Genomic DNA, 13,639 nt, shown 5'->3' with positions numbered 1-13,639 from the left:
ATTATTAATTAAAAACCTTAATTAGGTTTAATAATAATAATTAAATTTAAATTAAACCCTAATTTGTGCAGATTAAGGATCAGACATGTCGGTGCAGGCTACGCGATCGTGTAGGTTTTGCTTTGTTTTCTCCGAGATCGCGGAGATGTGCAGGTTCAGAATCCGATGCAGGCTGAATTTCGTGCAGGATTTTTTTATTTTTATTATTATTTTTTTTACTTTGTTTTTAATTTTTTGTTTTTATTTTATAGAAAATATAATTTAAACAAAACTTATATTTTAACAATTACTTATTAGATTTTTATAATTCTAAAAAAAACTTTTTAATTAAAACACCTAAATAGATATATATATATATATATATATATATATATATATATATATATATATATATATATATATATATATATATATATATTTATGTTTTTATATTTTTGTTTTTAATATTTAAAACTTATATTTTTACAAAAATAGATTAAAACTTAATAAAAATCTTTTTTTTATAGTGTTTCGCTTCGGCGTTGAACTTTCCCCGGCAGCGGTGCCAAAAATACTTGATGTGCGTAGAGGTGTATACTTTGACCCGACCCGAACGTGTTGACTTTTTCGTTGACTTTGACCCGACCAAGTTTGACTTTTAGCCAAACTTAACCGAATACTTATGCAATCTTTCTAACTTGCTTCTATACTTGTATCTTGCATGAAACTTGACAATTTGATTCACATGCTACATAATCGAGTCGTAACGAGCCATAAGACTAATTGAACATCTTTGATCAACCGTAGTTACCGTTATTGTTACAACTTACTTGTTTAGGTCAAGACTAGCATTTGTTCTTTGCACGTTACTTGTTGAAGTATCTTTTTACTCTTGCACTCAATGTGAGATCATAGTCCCACTTTTACTCTTTTGAACTTACATTGGGATGAGAAAACATAAACGTTTCTTTTTACTAAGTGAACACAAGTACAGAAAAACAAACATTCTACATATGAGTTTAGAACAAAATCCTCAATTCGATTATCATTAGTTACACTTGCCGGGTGTAAGCGAGAACTTATGTTGTATGGATCCATATGGGTTTGACAAACTCTCATTCAGACGGTTCGCTACCGTCTACGAATGAAATATATTTTCGAGAAACAGTGTATGTTCTAACACTATTGTGATGGGGTTCTATGGAAGGAATGTTAAGCGTTGATAATTGGGTGCTCGTGAAATAAATTTTGGAATGGTTAACTATTATTTCGATGTTGCAAATCTTGTGGTTCAAATTACTTATTTACTCACTTACTTACTTAAACCTATGATTTCACCAACGTTTTCGTTGACAGATTTCTATGTTTTTCTCAGGTCTTTGAACGATATGTGATACATGCTTCAACTCATTATTTTGATACTTGCATTGGATGTCGAGTATATGTGCATACATGGAGCATCTTTTGACTTTATTTAAAACTGTGTCGCATAGGTTTCATTTGTACTCATAACTTTGTAACGTAACTTTTGGTTGAACAATTCTTGTAAACTTGGAAACAATCTTTACTTTTGAAATGAAGGCGACATATTTTGGTCAAACGTTATTTTAAAGACTTATGACCACGTAACGGGATCTAAGTAGTCGGTGCCGTCAATGACGATTTTGTCGGGTCGCTACAGATGGTATCAGAGCGTTGGTTGTAGGGATTTAGAGTTCATTGGTGTCAACCCCGAGTCATAGGGTACATTAGTGAATCTAGACTACAACCGGCATATAGACTTGAAGTAGGAATTACTTGACTACTTGTGCATTTATACTCGAACTCTTTTATTCACATCTAACTCTTTTTCTACCTTAATCTCACGTGTTTGATTTGATTGACACGCCACCTTGATTATATGAAATGATGTCGAATGCACATATGAATCAGGGTGATATAATTTCCGGGATTATATTACGGTGACTCATATGAACGTTCCGACATTATGACATAAAGAATTTAAGGCGAGTCAAGGAAAAATTTTCTCTTTACCATGATTCCATATCACGATTAGTATTATTGATAATACTAATCAACAGTATTCTTGTGTCATGAAGGAACAATGGCTCACCAAGGTCAACACAATACTCCTCCCGAAACTCTCGAACAAGCTCTTAAACGAATGATAGCCAACGCCGTGGGTGAGGCCGTGGCCGATCACTTCTCCAACCACAACAACAATCAGGGAATTGGTAATTCAAACGAGGGCTGCTCCTACAAAAACTCCATGAAGTACAACCCTCCCACTTTCGATGGAATCGGGGGACCGGTTGCTCTCACCCGATGGTTCGAACAAATGAAAGCTGTTTTTAGCATAAGCAGTTGTCGGGACCAAGATAAGGTCAAGTTTTCCACCCTCACTCTCACCGGTATTGCTCTCTCATGGTGGAACACGTATGTACAATCGGTGGGTATCGATGAAGCCCTTACACTCTCCTGGACCGAATTAAGAGAAAGAATGATCACCGAATACTTCCTGTGCGAAGAGACTCGAAGGCTCGAACAGGGGCCAAGAAATTTAAAAATAGCCCGAGATGACCTCGAAGCTTATAATCAACGGTTTGCCGAACTAACCTCAATTTGTCCAAACCTCCGGGCTCCCGGGCCCCAAGGAGTTGAGTTTTACATTGATGGCCTCCCTAAGAGCATTCCACACGGGGTAATGCCATCAAGACCCGCCGACCTACAAGAGGCTGTGATGATAGCCCACCGGTTTATAAAAACGGTGGACGAAATTGAAGCACCGGCACCAACGGCCGAGGCCCAACTGGGCAACAACAAAAGAAAACGGGAAGCCTCCCCATCAAGCAACCACAACCACAACGACTCCACCAAGAAGCTTTTCACCCCCGGTGGCAAGAAAGGGTATGCTGGGAATCTACCTTATTGTAACAAATGTCACAAACATCATTTGGGTGAATGTGGTAAACCATTTTGCATCAAGTGTCGAAGAAGTGGCCATGCGGCCCATGTTTGTAAAAGTACCGCCCCCGTCGTCCAAAAGAAGCCCAATGTACCGAAAACGGGTGTTTGTTATAAATGTGGCCAACTGGGTCATTTTAGAAATGCTTGCCCAAAGAATAAAGCTAAAACCAACGCGCGCCGTTGAGCTTTCAACATTGACGCCAAGGATGCCCGAGATGACCACGGACTAGTCACGGGTACGTTTCTTCTTAACAACTCTTATGTTTCATGTTTATCCGATTCGGGTGTCGATAAATGTTTTGTATCCAAGGCTTTGGAGCCTACTCTTTGCACTCCATCACTCCCCCTAGATATTACTTACGCCATTCAAGTGACCAACGGAAAACTATTGTGTACCGAAAAATTTTATCGGAGGGTGTACGTTAAACTTATTGGGTGGATAATTTAAATTTTGACTTGATACCTATAGAACTAGGGAGCTCAAAACCTATTCATTAAGAAGAAATGTTTCCCTACGATTTTGTATAGATTATTGTGAACTAAGTAATTTCCGGTCAAGAACCGATATCCACTTCCCCATACCGATGATCTCTTGGTCAATTGCAAGGATCATATGTGTATTCCAAGTCGACCTCCATTCCGGTTATCATCAAATGAGGGTTAAGGGAGAAGATGTCTCCAAAACCGGTTTCCGAACTCGTTGCGATAGTTATGAATTTCTTTTAGTAACCGTTCAGTTTATCCAAGGCTCCGTCCGTATTCATAGACCTCCTGAACCGCGTATGCAAACGTATCTAGACAAATCCGTTATCTTGTTTATAGATGATGTCTAAATCCATTCAACAATAAGGAAGAAAAGCGAACAACATCTCCGTCATACGCTCGAACTTTTGAGAAAGGAGCAACTTTATACCGAATTCTCCAAGTGAGAATTTTGGTTAAACGAAGTCCAATTTCTAGACCATGTTGTTAGTGGTCAAAGTATTACAATAAAATCTCGTAATCGAAGCCACACGAAATTGAGAAACCCTCACGACTCTGACTTGTATTCGTAAAATCTTAGAACTCGCCAGTCATTACCACAGATTCATTTCCGACTTTCTCGTGTTGCTCGTCCTTTAACCCCGTTAACTCACTGAGGAAAGAATTAAACCTCTCCGTGTCCGAACTTTGAACGTGATTTTTCACACCAACCTTACTAGCTAAATTCTTGTAGCACTATATGGAAATCTTTCTACCTGGACGCCTGAAAGGCATACCCTCTTGACTCGAAATCAAGGAAACTAAAATTCGTTATTATGCCTGAAAAATTGGAACACTTATGTATGGACCCCATCAATCTCCTCGTCATCACGTACCACGTTACATAACTCTGCTTTTTCACTATTACCGTTTGATATTACTGGGACCCAAGATAACACACAATCCAAGGATACCTCTTTCTTCCTTGACTTATCGTCCTTATGCTTCTGATAATTGGCCATCTACCACTCAACCCTGAACTATATAACTATGTGTACTATCTCGTCTCCCACCAAGTCTCAACATTTGGCCACTAGATGCGCGATATGGCTACCTCAAGGTATAAAACTCATCCTATTCTAAGTTCTCAATTCACTCCTATCTTTTCGCTCGTACTTTCGTATAAGGAAATCTTTTATATAATTTCTCAATTGAGAGAGAGACTCTTCACGTATTACTAGTGCTCGCCACGAGGGCGAATATCCCGGACGAACGTTTTCGGTAGCCGATAAGAAACTTGTACCAACAAACGCTTTCGAGCCCTAACTAACTTGTTTAAACATATCTTAAAGGATTCTATTCCAACCCGGTGTACATTTATCAATTATCCTGGATCGAAATAATCATTACACATCTGGTTTACAAAAAGCCTTAGGAACACTTTTAAACATGAGTACCGCGTATCATCCACAAACCGACGAACCAAGCAAACGAACGATTTACATCTTGGAAAGACATGTTACAAACTTGTATTGTTGCCTTTAGATGAACCCTCTTACAACAGTAGTTACCACTCACGTGTTAACGCACACTTTTCGAAACTTTTTATAACCACAAATGTCATTCTCCTATTCGATAGACCAAAGTAGGTGACAAGCAATTCACAGGATCCGAACTTATTCAAGAAACAACCGTTGAGATAGTTCAAGTCCGAGAAGGACCCAAGACGGCCCGTAGTCGCCAAAAAGACTATGCCGATGTTAGGCGTAAACCTTCCAAAATTCCAAGTCAGTAACCGGGTAATATTGAAAAACCGCAACTTGGAGAGGTGTAATCCATTTCGAGAAATCGAGAAAAGTTATATCCACAATATTGATCCTTTTGAAATCTTGGGGTGTATTGTAACCGCTTCCTACCGTTTAGAACTTCCGACTCAATTAAGTTTACGTTTACCTTACGTTCCATGTAACAAACTTAGAGACGTGTCATGCGGAACAGGAACGTGCTATCCTTCTAGATAAACTTACTATTGATGACAAACTCCTCTTCGTAGAAAGACCGATAGAAATTGTGGATCGTAAAACCAAGCCTTAATACAACGTAAAGCCCCGACTATCCAGATTCGTGGAAATGCCCAAGGACGTATCTTCACTTATTCGTAGATTGGACAACACAAGGTCTCGAGTAAGAGACATCGACTATTACTTCCAACTAAATTTCGGGATGAAATTTCTTTTAAGGTGTGGGTAATTTTACATCCCGCATTTTTTCGTTAAATTATTTTAACGCCCGTCTTTTTTTAAAAAAAATAATATACTTCGTATCTAGATTCGTGCCCTCTGTTAGCTAACATTCTTAATATTTTCGCTATCGGATTATCACGTCTCCCGTACTCTCGTGTAATTCAAAATAATTCGTTCGGTTAATTCCCGCCCCCGACTACAAACTTGAGGGACCAATGTTGCCAAATGACCAAAATCTTAACTAGGTCAAATGGTCAACATTCACCATTCACCACTCATCTCTCTCTTTCTCTCTTCCTCATACTTACACTTTTCTCTCAACTTTCAAATCCTTAATTCATCATCTAAATTCGATTTTGGAGGCTAACATCAAAACAAATTACATACTTGGAATCCTCTCTTCATCCTCTACAACTTGATACCAATTTCATCTCATTTGGGTAACTTTCTAAAATCACTAGATTTTGTGTTCTTGATGTTTTTGAATTATAAAAGTGTTAATTAGTGTCTATGGCTCAAGTCTAACATGAATATATGATTTACTTGCTCGATTTGTTGTTTTGAGTAACTAGTATGAACAATTGAAATGGGTGTGCTTAATCTTTGATTTTGGATGAGTTAATGTTGTTAAATTGTTAAAGTTCATGTTTTAATTGTGTTACTAGTATCACTAGCTTCAATTTGATGTGTAGGTTGCTTTAGAAAACTTCATAAACTTGATTATTGATATAGTGAACTTTGGGTTAGGGTTTGATAAACTTGAAATGAACTTTTGATGCCTTAAATGACATGAGATGTTGTTAGTAAGTGTTTAGTTGTATTGCATGTTTAATTATCTTCGAAATGGCATATCATATGTGTAACTTGGATCACCGAAACATGAAATGAGATTTATGAACTTGAATTTGATAAATGATGAACATTAAATGCAGTTTTGGTTGTTGTAAGTGGTATATTGATTGATGAAATATGCTTAGTTATTTTCCTCGTCAAAATACCTTCCCGATGATATAAGATACATGTTTTGGTTGTTTGCGGGTCATAAATTGGGATTGTTTGAGTTTTGGTTCGTGCATTTGTTTGTTGCAGCAAAACAGGGTCTGCCTACAGACTGGACGCCGTCCAGATTATTGGACATTGTCCAGGCCTTCAATGCTGGACGCCGTCCAGCAAATCTGGACGCCGTCCAGATGCACTGCCAGTGACTGTTTTGGTTTTCCATTTTACGAAAAATGTTTGCTATGCTACGCACCTCCGATTCACATGTAACTTGTTCTAACATGCTCATATATGATTAAAAACCTCAGAAAAATAGTTCGAGACCCGACCCGAACGTGTTGACTTTTTCGTTGACTTTGACCCGACCAAGTTTGACTTTTAGCCAAACTTAACCGAATACTTGTGCAATCTTTCTAACTTGCTTCTATACTTGTATCTTGCATGAAACTTGACAATTTGATTCACATGCTACATAATCGAGTCGTAACGAGCCATAGGACTAATTGAACATCTTTGATCAACCGTAGTTACCGTTATTGTTACAACTTACTTGTTTAGGTCAAGACTAGCATTTGTTCTTTGCACGTTACTTGTTGAAGTATCTTTTTACTCTTGCACTCAAGGTGAGATAATAGTCCCACTTTTACTCTTTTGAACTTACATTGGGATGAGAAAACATAAACGTTTCTTTTTACTAAGTGAACACAAGTACAGGAAAACAAACATTCTACATACGAGTTTAGAACAAAATCCTCAATTCGATTATCATTAGTTACACTTGCCGAATGTAAGCGAGAACTTATGTTGTATGGATCCATATGGGTTTGACAAACCCTCATTCAGACGGTTCGCTACCGTCTACGAATGAATTATATTTTCGAGAAACGGTGTATGTTCTAACACTATTGTGATGGGGTTCTATGGAAGGAATGTTAAGCATTGATAATTGGGTGCTCGTGAAATAAATTTTGGAATGGTTAACTATTATTTCGATGTTGCAAATCTTGTGGTTCAAATTACTTATTTACTCACTTACTTACTTAAACCTATGATTTCACCAACGTTTTCGTTAACAGATTTCTATGTTTTTCTCAGGTCTTTGAACGATATGTGATACATGCTTCCGCTCATTATTTTGATACTTGCATTGGATGTAGAGTATATGTGCATACATGGAGCATCTTTTGACTTTATTTAAAACTGTGTCACATAGGTTTCATTTGTACTCATAACTTTGTAACGTAACTTTAGGTTGAACACTTCTTGTAAACTTGGAAACATTCTTTACTTTTGAAATGAAGGCGACATATTTTGGTCAAACGTTATTTTAAAGACTTATGACCACGTAACGGGACCTAAGTAGTCGGCGCCGTCAATGACGATTTTGTCGGGTCGCTACAAAGTGTCCTTGTACATAATTCACCCCTGTTTTAATGAGTCCATTGACTATTAATCCATTCCCGTGTCCGGTTAAATAAACGATTATTAGTATTTATAAATATCCCGCCCATCGTGTCCGATAGAGTGTATATGGTTATTTATAGATACGTCAAATTGTAAATCTCTATATTAAATTAACGAACTATCATTCAGTTAAACAAATATAAAGCCCATTAATAGTCCATAGTCCAATTTTCACAAGTGTCGGTCTTTTGTCCAAATCCCAATTATGGTACAAAGCCCAATAACCCCGTCTTTAATATTTAGTCAACCATCATGATTACTTCGATTTAAATAAGCATAATAATAACTTAGCTACGAGACATTAATTTAAAAAGGTTGAACATAACTTACAATGAGTATTAATAGCGTAGCGTTACATGGACAGAATTTTGACTTACAAACTTAAAACATTCGCCACTATAACCTTATTATTATTATTATTAAACTTAAATTAAAATTAAAATTATATATATATATATATATATATATATATATATATATATATATATATATATATTTACGTATATAGAAAAGAAAGAAAAGGGTAATGAATCGATCAGAATGCGCGGCCTTTTATAGGCCCACGTTTCACTGTTGAGCTCCGCGAGTGTGAAGCTTTTGTGCTTCACAGCTCCGCAAGTGTGGAAGTCTGGAATCCAGCTCATAGATTAAATCCAAAACGTGGGCTGCGTATAATTATAATATATAATAATATATATAATTAATTATATATTATATTATATTCTTGTGCATAGTTGACTTGTAATTTTTGGTCCGTTGCGTCGCACGCTGAAAGTTGGTTCATGTCTCGGTTCCGGATTTTCGAACGCCTTTTCGTACAATTTAATATCTTGTACTTTGTGTTTCACGGCTTGTACTCTTGTAATTTTTAGACGTTTCTCATCAATAATTTGAACCACTTGGATTGTACTTTGTACTTTTTAGCTTTTTGGTCATTTGCGTCTTCAATTCATTTAATCTGTCTTTTGTCTTCACCTTTTATTATTTAAACGAATATCACTTGTAAATAGAACAATTGCAACTAAAAGCTTGTCTTTCTTGAAGGATAATGTATGAAATATATGTTCATTTTTAGCATTATCAAATTCTATTTCGTATGATTGAATAAAGGATTTTTGATATGAAATGATTTTCCGGCTATCGGGTGGTATTCTAATTACATAGAATATCTATATATAGATCAAAAGATTTCGTAGATTACGGAGGAATTTACGGAATATGTCAGGCAAAGTCTAAAGTAATAGATACGATAAGATATGAATTAGCAGATACGCTAAGATAAGAATTTTGTCTATACACTATTCATGCAGTCAATGCAGTAAAACGTGTCTAGACTAAGAATGATAAGCAGGTAATTTCCTAAGGATGATAAGCAGATGATTTGCGACACAAAATGATAAGCAAAACTTTTGACATGTAGACACGGTCGAAGTCCAGACTCGCTAATGCATCCTAACGACTTATCAGTTAGACACACTAATGCAGACCTGGTTCGCTAAGACCACCACTGTGATACCACCTATAACGACCCGTCCTAATCCATCTGGACGAATACATTACATTTGGTTACATCGTGAGGTGCTTGACCTCTATATGATACATTTTACAAACATTGCATTCATTTTTGAAAAGACAATCTTTCATTACATCGAAAGTTGACGGCATGTATACCATTTCATAATATATCCAACTATAATTGATTTAATAACAATCTTGAATGAACTCAACGACTCGAATGCAACGTCTTTTGAAATATGTCATGAATGACTCCAAGTAATATCTCTAAAATGAGCAAATGCACAGCGGAAGATTTCTTTCATACCTAAGAATAAACATGCTTTAAAGTGTCAACCAAAAGGTTGGTGAGTTCATTAGTTTATCATAAACAATCATTTCCATTATTTTAATAGACCACAAGATTTCCTTTGTTCAATAATCATACACTCACAAGTGTTTAAAAAATCATTCATATGGATTGAACACCTGGTAACCGATATTAACATCATGCATATAGAATATCCCCAAAACAGAAATCCATCTGTATAATATAAACTCGAAGTACTAAAGCATACCATTTTCCAGTATGGGGGGAGTTAGTGCCCGTAGATCTACCTTTAGGATTCACGTCAATTAGGGTGTCTGTTCCCTAATTCTTAGGTTACCAAGCTAAAAGGGGTGATATTCGATTCGATAATCCAACCATAGAATGTAGTTTCGATTACTTGTGTCTATTTCGTAAAACATTTATAAAAACATCGCATGTATTCTCAGTCTCAAAAATATATATTGCAAAAGCATTTAAAAGGGGAGCAAATGAAACTCACGATACTGTATTTTGTAGTAAAAATACATATGACGACATTGAACAAGTGTAGGGTTGGCCTTGGATTCACGAACCTATATCATTTGTATATTTATTAATATACATAGTTGTAATCGAACAAATATAAATTTATTAATTATATCCTTTTTATATTGATGATACATATATGTTTCTTATATTCATTTTGTATATAAAAATATATTAAATTTTTGTTTTGTTATGCGTATTAAATATATAATTTGTATATTAATAATAGTAGTTATAATAAGACCAACATAATATTAATAGTGGTAAAATGATTATAATACTTAATATTATTAGTAAGATAGTAATGTTAATGATTCTATTAATGATAATAATAATAATGTTATTAATGATAATAAATGTAAATATATTACTTTTATTGTTAATGATAGTTTTAATAATAATAATTTACTAATAATAATAATAATAATAATAATAACTTTATAAAAAATGATAATATTAATAACAATATTGATATTGTTAATAATGATATTTTTGTTTAATAATAATAATAATACTAGTTACAAAAGTGATATTAATACTAATATTAATGAAATTAGTGATAACTTATATTATTTTCATAATAATAATAATAATCCTTAATGATAACAATAATAACACTTATACTAATAAAAATAGAAATCTTATTAATAATGATAATATTAATAATTATACAACTTAAGATTAATACTTATAATGATAATAATATTAGTAATATTAATAATAATAATAATAATAATCTTACTTGTAATTATAATTTTGATAATAATACTAAAAGGGTAACTACTACTTTTATTGGTAAAAATAATAATACTAATAACTAATATACTAGTAATAATAACAATAACTAATAATAACAATAATATTAACAACAATAATAATAATAATAATAATAATGATAATAATAATAATAATAATAATAATAATAATAATGATAATAATAATAATGAAAATAGACTACCTCTTAGGGGTTTAAAAAAAAAATAGTCCTTGCAGGGACTCGAACCCGCGACCTCCCGCTCACCGGCAACACTCATTAACCATTCCTCTGCTCCCCGTTTTTCTGATTTATTCCAACAGTTAAAATCTATATCCCGTATATATTTTGTGTTCATAATCCTTCTACTTCAGTTCAAAATCGAACAAGGTTCAAATCACACCAATGAAATAATTTATGGAATTTGAGTATTAAAACAGAATCCTACACATTCATTTTGATGAATTGAAAAAAAAAAAAAAGACACAGACCAGCAGAAGCTGTTACGAAGGGAAAAAAAATAAATAAACTCCATCTTTGATTATGAATTTAAGAACGTTTTACTTAAAAATTCCTACATGAAATAGATTTCAAATCACTCCTACAAACTATCTGTAACCTCAATTGTATCTGCAACATCGATTTGAACTCGAATTTTATGATGAACATAAAGGTTGACTTTTTGAAAAATAACCTTTGACTTAAAATTTCGACATCAGTTTGAGGAATTGGAACTCGAAATTCTGCAGAAAGTTTAACTAGATGAATCCTAACCTAACTGCATTTTTGGATTTTGAGATGGAAATCGAATTCGAATTTTTTTGAAAAATATTTAAGAACAGAGAAGTCGATGTGTTTTTTTTATCTGTTTTCTGTTTTCATTTCTGATTTGCAGAAGATGTATTAATATATAATGATAGCAATTGAATGATTAAGCCAATATAGATGATCTGTTTGTATTACAATTCGATTACGACGTGTAATAATATTCAGACAACCAAATCGATCAATCAGAGAAAAATCAAATAAAGATAAAAATATAGAAAGTGATGTGTAACTTATTTTGACTCCAAAATCGTACTGTGATAATTATGTGTAACAAGTTTGTACCAGATGCCAAGTTCTTTATATAATTTATTCAATTAAATTAATATTAATAATAAAAATACATTAATAATAATAATAATAATAATAATAATAATAATAATAATAATAATAATAATAATAATAATAATAATAATAATAATTACATTCATAATATAATAATAATACATAATAATGATACTAAAAAGAATAAAATTGATAATAATATTATTAATACAACAACAACAACAACAATACCCAATTCCACTAGAGTGGAGTATGGGGGAGGTTAGATGTAGACAGTCCTTTCCTCTACCCTAAAGTAAAAGGGAAGTCATTCCTCCACCCACGGATACCTATCGGTCCCCAGGTAGAGGAAGTCGTCCCTCCCTATTCTGTAGAGCAGAGAGGCTGCTTCCTAGGGACCTCCGACCATAAAGAACCATGAATTCCGATATGTGCAGTAAAAGTATACAAGTAAAGTAGATAAAAAAGAAACTTTACCATGAATAAAGTATATATCAATACGATATGTATAGGTAAATAAAGCATGTAACAAAATAATGTAATATAACATATAATTAAAATATGTGCGTGTCAAATATGCAAGTATAACCCGTCATGTAAGTACAATAAGTATACGAAAACATGTTGGTAAGAAGCATGTAGGTATACTATGCAGTATAAAATAGATGGTATACAATGTAAACATAGACAAATAAGCATACAATGATAGCATAAAAGCATGTGATATGTAAGTATGTATAAATTAATTGCTATATAATGTAATATAAACATGTAACCATATAGTGCAATAAATCCTCTGAAAATGCTACAATAAGTATAGATATATAATATAATCATAAAACAGGTACAGCCAATACGATAAGGCACACAAGCAAGTAGGCAGGAAATATAATATAAATATATAAAAAAAAATAAACAAAATGTAGAGCCTAGTCATCTATTCTAATTCTACTCCTCCACAAATTCCTATCAGAAGTCATGTCCTCAGTCAATAAGAGCTCCTTCATGTCAAGCTTCAATCTATCCTCCAACCTACGTCTGGGTCTACCCCTTCTCCTTACGCCCCCAACAACAAGGGTCTCGACTCTCCTAACCGGGGCTAAAAGTGGGCGCCTCAAAACATGTCCAAACCATCTTAGTCGTCCTTCCCTCAGCTTGTTGGTTATGTTCCCAACTTTCAAGTTCTCCCTAAAAACTCCATTTGGTATCAAATCTAGCATTGTCTTACCATACGTCCACCTAAGCATCCTCATTTCTGCCACCTCCATCCTTCTCTCCTGGGCTTTCGTCATTGGCCAACACTCCGATCCG

The sequence above is a fragment of the Rutidosis leptorrhynchoides genome, chromosome 3 (genome assembly GCF_046630445.1).
Source record: "Rutidosis leptorrhynchoides isolate AG116_Rl617_1_P2 chromosome 3, CSIRO_AGI_Rlap_v1, whole genome shotgun sequence".
Lineage (NCBI taxonomy): Eukaryota > Viridiplantae > Streptophyta > Magnoliopsida > Asterales > Asteraceae > Rutidosis > Rutidosis leptorrhynchoides.
Note: the sequence above shows the minus strand (reverse complement) of the source record.